At 37.0% G+C, this 16,501-nt stretch overlaps 1 protein-coding gene across 5 annotated transcripts in view; it reads right to left on the reverse strand.

Annotated features, from left to right (window-relative positions):
- LOC126162628 (uncharacterized) overlaps nt 1-16,501 on the reverse strand; it is a 105,053-nt gene that overhangs the window by 43,071 nt on the left and 45,481 nt on the right. The gene's annotated exons all lie outside the window — the stretch shown is intronic.

Raw genomic sequence — 16,501 nt, forward strand, 5'->3', positions numbered from 1 at the left:
TTTCACGTACTCTGTAATATTGGCCTCTAAGATTATTAAGCTGCAAGAGAAGCTAGGCTTTCGCACGTAATGTTGATCCTTTTTGCGCGTGTTTCACTTCAAGATACATCACAGAAATGTGCCACTAAGTTTTTTAACAACGACATAAATGTCTGACCTTCTGGACTCGAAAATATTCTAAATGGTCGTTCTCAAAGATTTGAATTTTGAATGAGAGTCAAACGCTCTGTTTTAAGAAATTCATAGGACATTGGCGCACAGAGTTCATCTTGTGTAAAAGGAAATTTACTTTACTTGAAAGTAACACTTTTCAAACAACCATTCGGAATATTTTCCCGCGACGTTATATTCGTTTCAGCAGTTACGCCAGATGACAAGCGTCGCCGTGCTTGCGCAGCTACGATGACACAGGAAGCCCCTGCGTTCGTACGTGTAAAACATTAAAAGATCTTACATTATGTCATAAAAGAAACAGTATGTTAGAGCAGGCCTTCCCAACCTGTGGTCCGCGGACCACTTAGGGGTCCGCCGGCTCTTTCTAGGGGGTCCGCGGCCACCTTTCACCAAATCGTGTAAAATGATGAGTAAAATTATTGAATAAAAATGTGGAAATAAAAAAAAATGGTTCAAATGGCTCTGAGCACTATGGGACTTAACTTCTAAGGTCATCAGTCCCCTAGAACTTAGAACTACTTAAACCTAACTAACCTAAGGACATGACACACATCCATGCCCGAGGCAGGATTCGAACCTGCGACCGTAGCGGTCACGCGGTTCCAAACTGAAGCGCTTAGAACCGCACGGCCACACTGGCCAGCTGGAAATCAAATTCATAACTACTTTTTTTTCGTGTGAAAAACGTGTGTACTTTTACTTCAGGTCGTATCCCCAAGCAGCCTTTGCGGTTCCTAAGTAAGAACGCATATACAGTTTAGTGCCAGAGAATGCAGCTTCTCTGATCGACTGTTTCGCAACAATACGGGGGTCGTTTGTGCACCGGCTCACGACGCTAGATGCGCTGAAACCTTTTACGCATGCGCGGAGCGAGCTTTGTCGACCAGTCACAGTGCTCGCTGGCATGTATGCGGCCCCAGGCATCATTAAATGTTAAACTTGCTTTTTCAGTGCACTACATATTTCATAAGTCGATTTTTGATCAGTTTATTACTTCTAACTTGGATCGGTGGATGAAGTCAGGATCATTGAAGCAGGGTGCAGTTTCTCTATCGCCTTCACAAGGGAAGTTTCCAGTTGAAATGAATGAGGAGGAAGGACGACCAAAGGAAGACTTTACATACATTTGAACATTTTTCTTCGAATTTCATGAAAAACCACACACACACACACACACACACACACACACACACACACACACACACACACACACACCACTGTTACGAAATATGCATGCTCCTTACACAACAGTAGCCAAATAGTGGAAGTGAACAGACGATAACCGGCAGCTTGTCAACAGCAAACAGTTTGGATGTGACGTTGATTGCACTTGGAGGAAGACAGCTCCATCGTGTGAAATTTCAATTACCAAGTAATTTTAATCAGGCTATAATGTGTTGAACAAAGGGAGTAAATCCACTAGTAAGTATCTGGATAAAGTGGGAATTCAAATTGGATCGTTAATTTCACGTTGTTTTCATTCATCTCTAAACCAAAGACTATTGATATTTCGGGGTGGGGGGTGGGGGGGTCATTGGGAACATGGCACTTGCATTAAGAAGTTTTCAGTTCCCATGGGTTTCGCTCTGAAATTTAAAGTTACTGTGCTCTTGACTGACTAGGGGCCCGCCATGGATTTTCGACTGAAGAACGGGTTCGCCAGCTGAAAAGGTTGGGAAGCCCTGCGTTAGAGGATACTCCAAGAACTTGGGAATTTTGTGAACCCTACTAAAATGCATAATTCGGCTTAAAGTGCACATTCGTATGTCCAGATTCAGATGTATCAGTACTGTATTACCTCATAATTGGTTCTTTATTATGGCATAATGCCATACTTGCTAGATGATGAAAACGTGCACTTGAAATGTAGCGAACAGTTGAAACTAGGCAATAGTGTGGAATTAAACACTTCGTTTCACATAAATTGACTGCCTCAGCAGAAAAAATTAATTAAAGTCAAATTTCTTTAACAAACCAACAAAGATAACTTCATTTTTCTGCAAGGCGATTAACGCTTGACTGTCATAAAGGTAGAAACAAAACAAAATCTGAAACTAATAACTTATTTCAGCCTTCCGTAATTATGAGTATGTATTTTAATTCACTTGATAGCTCCCGACCACAGAAATCCGTTTTGTTTTCGTTTGAAAAAATGGCTCTGAGCACTATGGGACTCAACTGCTGAGGTCATTAGTCCCCTAGAACTTAGAACTAGTTAAACCTAACTAACCTAAGGACATCACAAACATCCATGCCCGTGGCAGGATTCGAACCTGCGACCGTAGCGGTCTTGCGGTTCCAGACTGCAGCGCCTTTAACCGCACGGCCACTTCGGCCGGCTGTTTTCGTTTGACGTGAGAGCAATAAACGAAGAGGAAACAGCAAAATCACTTAACGTAAACACGGGTCACGTAGAGACTACCACCTCCCCACTAGAACTCAGACTGCTCTGTGCACCAGGTCCGGATCTATGATACTTCCGAACCGGGCCAATATTAGATAGTGGCGCTCCCCATCCCTCGAGCGTTTGAGGTAGGACCCCAAAAATTTAAAAAAATCGACTTTTAAAAAATATCTTAATATTGTAGCGCACGTCTTTCTGAAGTGTCTGATACATAAAACATATATGATCGAGGCAACGTAAGACACGTTATTTGGTCTTAAGCGTGTCGAAGTCATCAGTGAACCTCAAAGTTTTTATTTTTTCTCCATGGATTTTAATACCTACTCCGAACTTTTCTTTTGTTTCCTTTATTGCTTGCTCAATATACAGATTGAATAACATCGGGGATAGGCTACAACCCTGTCTCACTCCCTTCCCAACCACTGCTTCCCTTTCATACCCCTCGACTCTTATAGCTGCCATCTGCTTTCTGTACAAATTGTAAATAGCCTTTCGCTCCCTGTATTTTACCACTGCCACCTTCAGAACTTGAAAGAGAGTATTCCAATCAACATTGTCAAAAGCTTTCGGGTCATTCCATGTCAAGTCACCCAGGCCTTGACACCAACCATGTCAGATTTTGATGAAACTTTGTACAATTACTTCTTTTATCATCCTGAAAGCACTTGTAAAATTTTTTTGCTCTATCTCTTATAGTTTTTTTTATAAATTTTTAAAGTTTTTAGATTTGGCTTTGTTTCAGCAGTCGGAAATTGTAACTTAAACGTGTCCTCACAACTAAAAAAATTTGTATATTAAAGAATACTCAAGATATCAGTATGAAATTTTGGAATAAGTTTGTATATTATATCTAAATGTTAAAAAAAATTACCATAAAGATATATTAAATTCTTCCAAATGAAAAAAAATTTATAAGTTTTTTATTTTATTTTTTTAGCTAACGGATGTTTAGTTTTACAAAAACTGCAATATCTAGAGTCTCAGACCTGATAGAAAGCTCAAATTTGTTTTAAAATACTCTTAATTGTATAGGCTATTAGATAAAAGAAAAATTATGTTGGCTTTTTAACGTGTTTAATAGTTATCTAATTTTTAAAATAATATTAATTATATTTAAAAAATAAAAAATGCCAAGTGACTTAGACACCGAAAATAAGTTTTTGTCTTCTTGGAGTAACAATGTACACTTGGATTTTGTATTGTTACTCCTGTGTTTTGAAGTAAAAAATTATTACAGTGTTAAATAGTGCTTGGATAGTATTTTATTAAGTTTATTCTAACTCTCAGTAAGTACGGTTGCTTAGTTTACAGAGATTCTTTTCCAATATCCTATAAAAGTAACCAGAACAATAATCAGACCAAAAGTGAAATCAGTATGTCAGATATTCAAACCTGTAGTGTAGGGTTATTTAAAAAATCTGACTGTTTCCAAACAACCTACACACCTTCAAAAAAGTTACAACCGGTATCAGAATTGAGTGAGGAAGAAAAAGATTTGATCCACTTACGATCTGGAATTAATCTGTGTGAATTTAAGAATATATGTTCACACCACAGCTACTACTTTTTAAATGTTTTTGAAAAGTATCAAACAACATGTGTAGACCCACTAAAAAAACACAAAAAGCCCATCAAAAAATCGTTGAGAAGTGTAGGCTTGGATCTTTCTAAACAATTACTGACAAAAAATATTAGCATAAAACCTGGACAAAAGCTTTGCTCAACATGCTGTAACTTTTGCGAGGAAAAATTAAGAGTTGAAGTCAATGAAAGTGAAACAGATGATGAAGTCATGGTTGAATTAGAATCATTGGAATCCAGAAATGAATCCCTCGTACAAACGAACATTGCTCTTGATTATTTAGGTTTAACACCGATAAAGCTTCATGGCTTGTCAGAACAAAGTAAAGGGTCTTATTTTAAAAGGAAGGTTAGCAGTATTGAAAAGACTGCAAAAAAGGCGGTTTCAAAAGCATTAAAATATGATGCACCAAGTTCTGATGATGACGAAGAAGATAAAAGTGTGGTTGAGAAAGCAAAGGATTTTGATGTAATGATTTCTCTTATGAAAGAGAAGATTTCATCTGTTGGGAGATCTAGAAAAATCCAGATTCTGACCTTGGCTCCAGATTCTTGGACTCGAAATAAAGTGACGAAAGAATTTAATGTAAGTGAGTACATGGTGCGACAAGCTAGAAAGCTAAAATCTGAAAAGGGTATTTTGGAAACTCCTGGTCCAAAAAAAGGTAAAACTCTTTCTGAAAATACAGTAAGACTTTTAACAGATTTTTATGAAAAGGATGAAAGTTCCAGAGTGCTACCTGGAACAAAAGACAAAGTAAGTGTTCAAAAAAATGTGTACATGCAAAAAAGACTCATTTTGTGTAACTTGAGAGAACTCTATTATTATTTCAAATGGGAGAATCCTGAGGTAGAAGTAGGATTTTCAAAATTTTGTTTCTTGAGACCTAAATGGTGTATCCTTGCTGGTGCTGCAGGCACACACACTGTATGTGTATGCAGTATCCACCGGAATGTTAAACTATTACTGGATGCTGTGAAAATTGAAGAATCTTATAAAGACCTAATTAAGATGCTTGTGTGCAACACAGAAAACCAAAACTGCATGCTACATCATTGCAACAGCTGTCCTGCAAATACTGCGCTAACAGAGTGCTTAACTGAAAAACTAAGTGAAGATTATGATTTAGAAGAAGAAATTGTAATCAGTCAGTGGGTTAACACAGACAGGGCAGAAATGATCAAACAGTCTATCAGTGTTGAAGACTACATTTCTTTATTGGTTAGGTCATTGGAAAAGCTCACCCCACACTCGTTTATAGCAAAATCCCAATCAGCAGCCTTTAAAAGATTGAAAGAAGACCCGCCACCCAAAACAGCAATTATTGTGATGGATTTCAGTGAAAATTATTCCTTTGTTATACAAAATGAGATCCAAAGTTACCAATGGAATAGAGGTGGTTGTACTCTACACCCAGTTGGAGTTTTTCTAAGAAATGAGGAAAACAATGTTTTTGTTTCCAACCACTGTTTTATTAGTGATGACCAAGAACATGACACTGGTTTTGTTAACTTTGTACAAAAAGAAATTACAAAGTGGCTGTCATTACATCATACTGACATTGACTCAGTTCACTACTTTACAGATGGTTGTGCTGAGCAGTACAAAAACAGAAACAGTTTTAAAAATTTGACTGAACACTTGAGAGACTTTAATTTGAAGGCCCAACACTCTTTTTTTTGCAACAAGTCATGGGAAGTCAATTTGTGATGGCCTAGGAGGAACTATTAAAAGAATTTTAAGGAAAACCAGTCTACAGCTTTCAGACAAAGAACAAATAATGACAGCAATCGATGTGTATAAGTTTTGTGAAAAAAATACTGAAAACATTCATTTTCACTTTATTGACAAAAAAGAAGCTGATTTGCTACGGTTAAAACTAGAAAAACGTTTTTCAGCAACCCGAACCATTCCTGGAACTAGAAGTTTTCATAACTTCAAACCACTTCCAACAAACAACCTTGAAATTAGAAGGACTACAGATAGTGTAAAACCCTCCTTAGTCTTTTCTTTCCATTCTTCTTCTGATTGGGTTCGTGTTGAACCATCCATAAATTGCTATGTGGCTGCAAATTATGATGGTAACTGGTACTTTGGACTGGTAAAAAACAATATTCAATTATGAAGAAGATGCAGAAATTCTATTTCTACATCCTTCAGGACCCGCTGCATCATTTTATTGGCCTGAAAGAGAAGATTCCTGCATAGTGCCTTTGGAGCACATAGTCTGTGTAGTAGACGCACCTCAATCAAGCGGCACTGGGAGAATGTATTACTTCAAAAAAGACTGTATCAAAAGAACTGAAAGCTCTTGGATGAAGTGGAAAAACAGTTTGAATCAGCATTAATGTTTATTAAAAAGACAAAATTACTCAAAAAATTCAATGTTTCAAGCAATCAGTTGGGTTATACATAAGTGTCGTAAGTAAACTATCTTTGTACATAATTCTAATGTAATCTACTATAATTAATAAACACGTTAAAAAGCCATCATTATTTTTGTTGTATCAAGTAGCCTATATGTTTAAGAGTAAATTAAAACAAATTTGAGCATTCTATCAGGTCTGAGACTCGAGATATTGCAATTCTTATAAAACAAAACATCCGTGGAAAAAAAAAAAAAAAAAAAAAAAAAAAAAAAAAAAAAAAAAAAAAAAATACATATATATATTTTTTTTTTCATAGAAAATATTAATGTATTTTAATAGCATCATTTTTATCTTCAAATATGTATAATAAATAAACTTGCTGCAAAAATTCATGATGTGATCTAAAAGAGTTTTTAAGATAAGCAAACTTAAAGTTTTGAATACAAATTAAACTGACCATTTCCGAAGGTTCAGAAAACGCAAAACATAAAAACTTCAAAAATTTATAAAAAAAACTGTAAGAGATACAGCAAAAAAAAAATTTTCAGGTGTTGTCAGGATGGTATTAGAACCATTTGAGCCAAATTTCATGAAAATCTAAGGAGGTAGGTGTAAAATTTATTTTTTATTGGGTGATTTGATATGGAATGACCCTTTCTCTAAGTCTACAAATGCTAGAAATGTAGGTTTGCCTTTCCTTAATCTTTCTTCTACGATAAGTCGTAGGGTCAGTATTGCCTCAGGTGTTCCAACATTTCTACGGAATTCAAACCGATATTCCCCGAGGTCGGCTTCTACCAGTTTTTCCATTCATCTGTAAAGAATTCATGTTAGTATTTTGCAGTTGTGGCTTATTAAACTGATAGTTCGGTAATTTTCACATCTGTCAACACCTGCTTTCTTTGGGATTGGAATCATTATATTCTTCTTGAAGTCTGAGGGTATTTCACCTGTCTCATACATCTTGCTCACCAGATGGTAGCGTTTGGTCAGGACTGGCTCTCCCAAGGCCATCAGTAGTTCCAATGGAATGTTGTCTACTCCCTTGTTTCGACTCAGGTCTTTCAATGCTCTGTCAAACTCTTCACACAGTATCATATCTCCCATTTCATCTTCATCTACATCCTCTTCAATTTCCATAATATTGTCCTCAAGTACATCGCCCTTGTATAGACCCTCTATATACTCCTTCCACCTTTCTGCTTTCCCTTCTTTGCTTAGAACTGGGTTTCCTTCTCCTTTCCGCAAAGGTCTCTTTAATATTTCTGTAGGCAGTATCTATCTTACCCCTAGTGAGATAAGCCTCTACATCCTTACATTTGTCCTCTAGCCATCCCTGCTTAGCCATTCTGCACTTCCTGTCGATATCATTTTTGAGACGTTTGTATTCATTTTTGCCTGCTTCATTTACTGCATTTTTATATTTTCTCCTTTCATCAATTAAATTCAGTATCTCTTCTGCTACCCAAGGGTTTCTACTAGCCCTCGTCTTTTTACCTATTTGATCCTCTGCTGCCTTTATCCCTCAAAGCTTCCCATTCTTCTTCTACTGTATTTCTTTCCCCCATTCCTGTGAATTGTTCCTTTATGCTCTCCCTGAAACTCTGTACAACCTCTGGTTCTTTCAGTTTATCCACGTCCCATCTCCTTAAATTCCCACGTTTTTGCAGTTTCTTCAGTTTTAATCTACAGTTCATAACCCTTAGATTGTTGCCAGAGTCCACATCTGCCCCTGGAAATGTCTTTCAATTTAAAACCTGGTTCCTTAATCTATCTGATACCTTTTAGTATCTGCAGGGTTCTTCCATGTATATAACCTTCTTTCATGATTCGTAAACCAAGTGTTAGCTATGATTAAGTTATGCTCTGTGCAAAATTCTACCAGGCGGCTTCCTCTTTCATTTCTTAGCCACAATCCATATTCAGCTACTACGTTTCCTTCTCTCCCTTTTCCTACTCTTGAATTCTAGTCACCCATGACTATTAAATTTTCGTCTCCCTTCACTACCTGAATAATTTCTTTTATCTCATCATACATTTCATCAATTTCTTCATCATCTGCATAGCTAGTTGGCATATAAACTTGTACTACCATAGTAGGCATGGGCTTTGTGTCTATCTTGGCCACAATAATGCATTCACTATGCTGTTTGTAGTAGCTTACCCATACTCCTATTTTTTTTTATTCATTATTAAACCTACTCCTGCATTACCCCTATTTGATTTTGTATTTATAACCCTGTAATCACCTGACCAAAAGTCTTGTTCCGCCTGCCACTGAACTTCACTAATTCCCACTATATCTAACTTCACCCTATCCATTTCCCTTTTTAAATTTTCTAACCTACCTGCATGATTAAGGGATCTGACATTCCACGCTCCGATCCGTAGAACACCAGTTTTCTTTCTCCTGATAACAACGTCCTCTTGAGTAGTCCCCGCCCGGAGATCCGAATGGGGGACTATTTTACCTCCGGAATATTTTACCCAAGAGGACACCATCATCATTTAATCATACAGTAAAGCTGCATGCCCTCGGGAAAAATTACGGCTGTAGTTTCCCCTTGCTTTCAGACGTTCGTAGTACCAGAACAGCAAGGCCATTTTGGTTAGTGTTACAAGGCCAGATCAGTCAATCAACTGAAAAGCCTGCTGTCCCTCTTCAGGAACCACACGTTTGTCTGGCCTCTCAACAGATACCCCTCCGTTGTGGTTGCACCTACGGTACAGGTATCTGTATCATTGAGGCACGCAAGCCTCCCCACCAATGGCAAGGTCCATGCTTCATGGAGGGGACAGGATGAGATATGCTATGCATATACCACACTTGTCATATGGTCATAGTAATGTGACCTAACAGAGGATGTCAATCAAAGGACATCCCCAGTCATTTGTTACTCTGGCATTCAATCCTTGTTAATATCCCAGGACACATTCACTTTGTTCCAGGCCTATTAGTTTAGCATACATGTTGGTAATGCAGCATTTGTTGAACTAGGCATGATATGTGGTATAGCAGTGTACTTTGGGCTATGAAAAAGCTACTGGAAATATAAAAAAGGACAGGTGCATCACTGAATTGTACCATGAACACATTATATAGTAGTTCCATCTGTGATTTGTAGTGTGTTCACAATATACCATGAAACCTAATTGGTATGTAACTTCAACAGTTCATGATGGCAATTCAATATATAGCAAACATGGCCGTTTGACACTTACTTCTCTAAGTGGAAAAGGGTCACATCACAATTATTAGAATAAATGGCAGATATCACACACAGGTGTGCTATGGTGGTGATGCCACCACTGACCCTCTCATATTTGGCACCACATAGAAATTTACAGGTATAGTGTGTACAATGTGTTTCACTCCTATACAATTATCATGAATGTCATTGGGATTTTTGATATTAAAGTATATTATTATTATTATTATTATTATTATTATTATTCTTTCTTTTCTCAGACATTATGTCTGGTCAAAAATGGAAAGTGATGCAGACCTTGATCAAGCGTGACTTCCTTTTAACTGTACGGTATATGTTGCATTGCATTTAGGAACTTTCAGGTAATTGAACATGTATCAATAATTACAGATTTCTGTAGTTGTATATATAAGTTTGGATGTAGCAGTTTTGTGTTGATGTACTGGTGGATATTGTGTGGTATGACTCCTGTAGTTGATAGTATGATTGGTATAATGTCAACTTTATCCTGATGCCACATGTCCTTGATTTCCTCAGCCAGTTGGATGTATTTTTCAATTTTTTCTCCTGTTTTCTTTTGTATATTTGTTGTATTGGGTACGGATATTTCGATTAGTTGTGTTAATTTCTTCTTTTTATTGGTGAGTATGATGTCACGTTTGTTATGTGGTGTTGTTTTATCTGTTATAATGGTTCTGTTCCAGTATAATTTATGTTCATCAATCTCCAGTACATTTTGTGGTGCATACTTGTATGTGGGAACATGTTGTTTTATAAATTTATGTTGTAAGGCAAGCTGTTTATGTATTATTTTTGCTACATTGTCATGTCTTCTGGGGTATTCTGTTTTTGCTAGTATTGTACATCCGCTTGTGATGTACAATACTGTTTCTATTTGTTGTTTGCGAAGTCTGCATTTATCTGTTGTGGTATTGGGATCTTTAATAATATGCTTGCTGTAATATCTGGTGTTTATTGTTTGATCCTGTATTGCAATCATGAATCCTTCCGTCTCACTGTATATATTGCCTTTTCTTAGCCATGTGTTGGATACGTCTTGATTGATGTGTGGCTGTGTTAGATGATACGGGTGCTTGCCATGTAGTGTTTTCTTTTTCCAATTTACTTTCTTCGTATCTGTTGATGTTATGTGATCTAAAGGGTTGTAGAAGTGGTTATGAAATTGCTGTGGTGTAGCCGATGTATTTATATGAGTGATTGCTTTGTGTATTTTGCTAGTTTCTGCTCGTTCTAGAAAGAATTTTCTTAAATTGTCTACCTGTCCATAATGTAGAGAGACACACAAACAAACACAAACATACACACAAAATTCAAGCTTTCGCAACCAACGGTTGCCTCATCAGGAAAGAGGGAAGGAGAGGGAAAGACGAAAGGATTTGGGTTTTAAGGGAGAGGGTAAGGAGTCATTCCAATCCCGGGAGCGGAAAGACTTACCTTAGGGGGAAAAAAGGACAGGTATACACTTGTTTGGTAAGTCTCATCATCTTTCTTTTTAGATATATTTTTCCCACGTGGAATGTTTCCCTCTATTATATTGTCCATAGTGTAGGTTTTTTATGTCAATAAATCCCCTTCCTCCTTCCTTTCTCCTTAATGTGAATCTTTCTGTTGCTGAATGTATGTGATGTATTCTATATTTGTGGCATTGTGATCGTGTAAGTGTATTGAGTGCATCTAGGTCTGTGTTACTCCATTTCACTACTCCAAATGAGTAGGTCAATATTGGTATAGCACAAGTATTTATAGCTTTTGTCTTGTTTCTTGCTGTCAATTCTGTTTTCAGTATTTTTGTTAGTCTTTGTCTATATTTTTCTTTTAGTTCTTCTTTAATATTTGTATTATCTATTCCTATTTATTATTATTATTATTCCTATTTATTATTATTATTATCCACAAAGCTCCCGGAGTGGAAGATGCTAAGTAAAGATGTTTCATTGTCCATTCTTCTTGTTCTTCTGGTTCTTTTTATTTGCTCACCAGTTTTTCATTGTTTGTGAGAATTTAGCTCTTCTTTCTTCATTCCATTTTGTTCTGGTTCTTCGGGATTCTCTCTGATTTAAGCTCCCATTTTTCAACTTTTATTCTAAAATTGTTCCTTGTATCTATTTCCTCTTTGGTGATTTTGGCTAATTTCAAGTATTTTTTAACACTTTGGATCCATTCTCCTCCATTAGCAAGGGAATCTATGTATTTTACTATTTTTTTTGTTAGTTTGTGTTCGGGAAGCCTCATTATGTGGCCATATAATTTGAGGCGTCTTTTCCTTATTTCTGTCCCTATATTAGAATATTCTTCAATTTTGGACGTTTTCTGTAGTCTATATCCATTCTTAGCCCATCTTGGTCCCAAAATTTTCCTAATTATTTTTCTTTCTTCTTTCTTTAGTATCAGATTTCCTGTTTAGTGCCAAGGTTTTGCTGTCTAATTTTGGCATTTAAAGATAATCATTTTTGACTATGGACGTTTTGTACTAATCCTTTTTGTAGTCTTTGTTGTTGCGCATATTTTTCAGAGATAATAATAATAATTTATAAAATTTTGTTCTATATTAATGTTTGTTTAGTACATACACTACATGTGAAAATGAGAAGTATCCAGAGGACATGGCTGGATGTCAATGTACTTTTGTAGAAGTACATACGGTCAGGAGGTATGTAAGTGATTTAGAGTTTCGATCATCTGTGAAAGGTAGGGTGGCCACCTAACTGCATTAATGTCATTCATGTTTAGAGTTGTTATGAGGACTGATACGATATACAAGGGGCATGAACAGTGTCAGATGTTGAGTGATCACTGTTAAGGACATGGAGATGTTGTGTACTCATGTAACAAAACACTATCAGCATTTGAAAGGGGCCTCATTCTAGGTCTCAATTTGACCAGCTGCTTAAACTGTGCAATATCCAGGTTTGTGGGGTATTCAGATGTGACTGCAAGGGAATCTTGAGGCCAGGCATACTCACTGTCAAGGTCCCAGTCAACCACATCTAACCACCACAAGGGAGAATAGCCAAACTGTGCACCAAGCACGTAGTAACCCTTTCACATCTTCGCCTGCCATATATGAACAAGTAATGGACTCCCTGCAGCATTCTCTCCTCCAACATCATTCATCAGGCACTTTCAGCAGCTGGACTAAGGAGTTACCATCCATACACAGGCTGCTGTTAACACCACAACACAAATGGCTGCATCTGGAGTGGTGCCAGGACTGGGAAGCATGGACTGCTGATGAATAGTGTTACACTGTGTTCAGTGATGGATCGCAGTTCTCCACTACCCTGGATGACCATCATCGGTGAGTATGGCAGTGACATGGGGAGAGGTCCCGTTCTTACAATGTTCTGGCAAGACACAGTGGTGTTATTCCTGGTGTCATAGTGTAGGGAGCTACTGGGTATGACTTCAGCTCATAGCTGGCAGTGACTGTAGGAACTGTGTCCTCAAGTGTTAGCTCTCATGTGAAACTATCATGGTGCCATTTTTCAACAGGATAATGGCCGTCCACACATGAAACATGCCTCTGTAACTGTCTCTATGATGGTGAGGTATTCCTGTAGCCAGCGAGATCTGCAGATCTTTTCTTGATAGAGCAGGCACAGGTCCAACATGGATGTCAACTCTGTCCCAGAGACAGGAATATCAAGGACCATTTACAATAGTTGTGAGCCATACTGCCCCTGGAGAGGATACAGTGGCTTTATCGGACCCTTACCAACCAAATCAGTGCCTGCATTTAGGACAAAGGGGACGTGACATCATATTGAAAATGGGATCATACTGCCAAGTTCTTTGTAAATTTGACTCAGTTTTGTAATCACTAAAATACCATCACACATCCTCTTAACCCATGAATTTTCATTTCATTGCCTCTTCCACTTCTGAGTACTTCACATTTCTTGTTGGGCAATTATATAACAGATTTTTTTCTAAAATTTATCTCAATTATTTTTTGTATGGTTGGTGAAATGTTTCTGTGTGGTCTCTGTAGGACATCAAACTCTTTCATCATCTCAGACGGCACTACTTTCTCACTGGAGGAAAAGGGTCTCACAGCCTTAGAGCACATAGGACCACAGTACGGATAAATCCCTATGACATTCTAAACTCAAAACAATAATATTTTAATGTTACATTGTGGAACAGACACTGACATTGTTTTAACACATGACATGATCGTGTTACACTTATTTCACATGTTATATTTATATTCGTAATATAAATCAGGTTTTCCTTTGGGGCATCCAAAATTTTAACTATGTTAAAAGGTTTTCTATTTTTTATTGTGAAAAATTATGTTGCAACTTTCTTCGTTTTCTCACATTTAGTCTTTATTCAATCTCAGCTCAGTTATTTGGCATTTTCTTTCTCACTGATAGCTTTCATTGTGATGAAAGTGTGGGTCCTTACAAAACACATGACAGCTAAGTTCTCCATTCAAGAATGTTACACATCCATAATGTCATTTAATCCTACAAAAGCTTTTGTGTTACTATCAATGAAATTACTGTGGAATAGTTGAAATTGTCTTTCCATTTTCAAAATGAATTCCATAAACCATTCAGTTTGTGACATTCGCCTGCTTTATTTCATCATTGATTGTCCTCGGTGTCGACATACTGCATTGTGATACTGGCTGAAAAATGGAGGGTGAAATTTCAACACTGACTACTTTAAATGGTGTAGCCAACAGGTGCACAGTTGCATTTCACAGTTATTTACTTTCATTGTTCACAACCACCCCATTATTACACAGTTATATGGCCAGTTAACTATTGTTTAACTTTTGATAAGCCTCATTAATAGGTTGCAAGCAAACATCCACATATTGCTACAACAGTTTACTGTTTAACACCTACAAGCAGTAAAAGCCTAAGCACTCAGTTCGCAGTTCTTGAAGAATAAAAATGTACATGTGGAACAGACACTGACATTGTTTTAACACACGACATGATCATGTTACACTTATTTCACAGTTAAGTGTTGATGCATTTGTGTTGTCCTAACCAACACAGGTTTCTTGTCTGAAACTTGGCCATGGACTGACTCACTCAGGACCAAAAATTGGGCCTTTATATATCAGCATGATAATAGGCACTGAAACTAAACATTGTCATTAAATTAACTAAACACATCGAAAAATCCTTTCTTTTTAACAGTTCCTTCTACTACAAGTGTTAGGCCAAATTATTTGTTTAAATGATCAAATGAACAGATACTGTTATGCAAACAATACTTTTGACGAGACTGTTAATTACTTTGGAATTAATTAAGGGCTGGCTTAGCTAAAACGTTTTCAAATAGAGTCAAATAGATCCTTTAAGAATACTATTAGTTGTCCCTCCTCATGTTTATAATTAGTACACAATTTATATTTGTTTTTAAGTCAATAATAGAATTTAAGTTGTGAAACAATTACTGATTTCACCCTATAACAAGAGATACTAACTAGGAATAGTCAAAATAAATTAGAAAATCAATTACATACATAAAACTAAATACAAAATTAAATCTGGTGCTATATTATTTCAAAACGAGGGCCAACCTTTCTCTTTTATGAAAATGCAGAATATACCTACGTATGTTAATGGTAATTAGTCAGAAATGAAAAAACGAATTCAAGGAGGCAGATGGCAAAACAAGAGGGGAAGTAAAAATATCCCACCTTGCTTTGTCACAAATTGACATCACTGAAGGTTTTCCATGATTGTTTGAGACCAGTTCTTTCCTGAAAAATTATATGTTCACTTCGGTTATATCTTACGCATAACAACTCTGGGTGTTTACATTTAACTCCATAAGCAACATAACCTGTTATTATCCCCAACAACTCAACATTTTCTTTCAGCTCTGTAACATCTTCCTCTTCGTATTTGGTGCAACACTTAAAAATGACATCCACTTCTGAAATTATTCTTCAATTCTCTTGTTCTTGTGCTCAATTTCTACGCTTTCCATTAAATACGATGTGTCTTGCTTCTCACAAAATGATGGTTCTACAGTTGTATGTCAAGTTTCTGACAAAATATCAGCACTTAAAGTGTCAATTCCTTTCTCATTCTTGTATGTGCCACTAAATATTACTTCACTCACATCTCAAAATCAAAGTACTGATTCCTTCAAAGATGATAATAATAATAATAATGGTTTATTTGTCCATAATAACTTTTACAGTCGTGAACATAGTCAGTCAGTACATACATGAACAATAATAATAGTTTAGTAGTAGAAATAAAGTACATATAACATTAAAAATCCCAGATGGTGGTAGGCAAAGAGTTCATGCAGTATCTCCCAGTCCCTTTACTTTGGAAAGAGAAGTCTATCCTGATTACATCTTGAAGACGTAACATATGTGTATCCTTCGAGTTTTAACTCCTGAAAAACAGAGGTTCGCAGGAGAGCTTCTGTAAAGTTTGGAAGGTAGGAGACGAGGTACTGGCAGAAGTAAAGCTGTGAAGACGGGGTGTGAGTCATGCTTGGGTAGCTCAGTTGGTAGAGCAGTTGCCCACGAAAGGCAAAGGTCCCAAGTTCGAGTCTCGGTCTGGCACACAATTTTAATCTGCCAGGAAGTTTCATATCAGTGCACACTCTGCTGCAGAGTGAAAATCTCATTCTGGAAACATCCCCCAGGCTGTGGCTAAGCCATGTCTCTGCAATATCCTTTCTTTCAGGAGTCCTAGTTCTGCAAGGTTTGCAGGAGAGCTTCTGTAAAGTTTGGAAGGTAGGAGACGAGGTACTG

Source organism: Schistocerca cancellata, chromosome 2 (genome assembly GCF_023864275.1).
Source record: "Schistocerca cancellata isolate TAMUIC-IGC-003103 chromosome 2, iqSchCanc2.1, whole genome shotgun sequence".
NCBI classification, from domain to species: domain Eukaryota; kingdom Metazoa; phylum Arthropoda; class Insecta; order Orthoptera; family Acrididae; genus Schistocerca; species Schistocerca cancellata.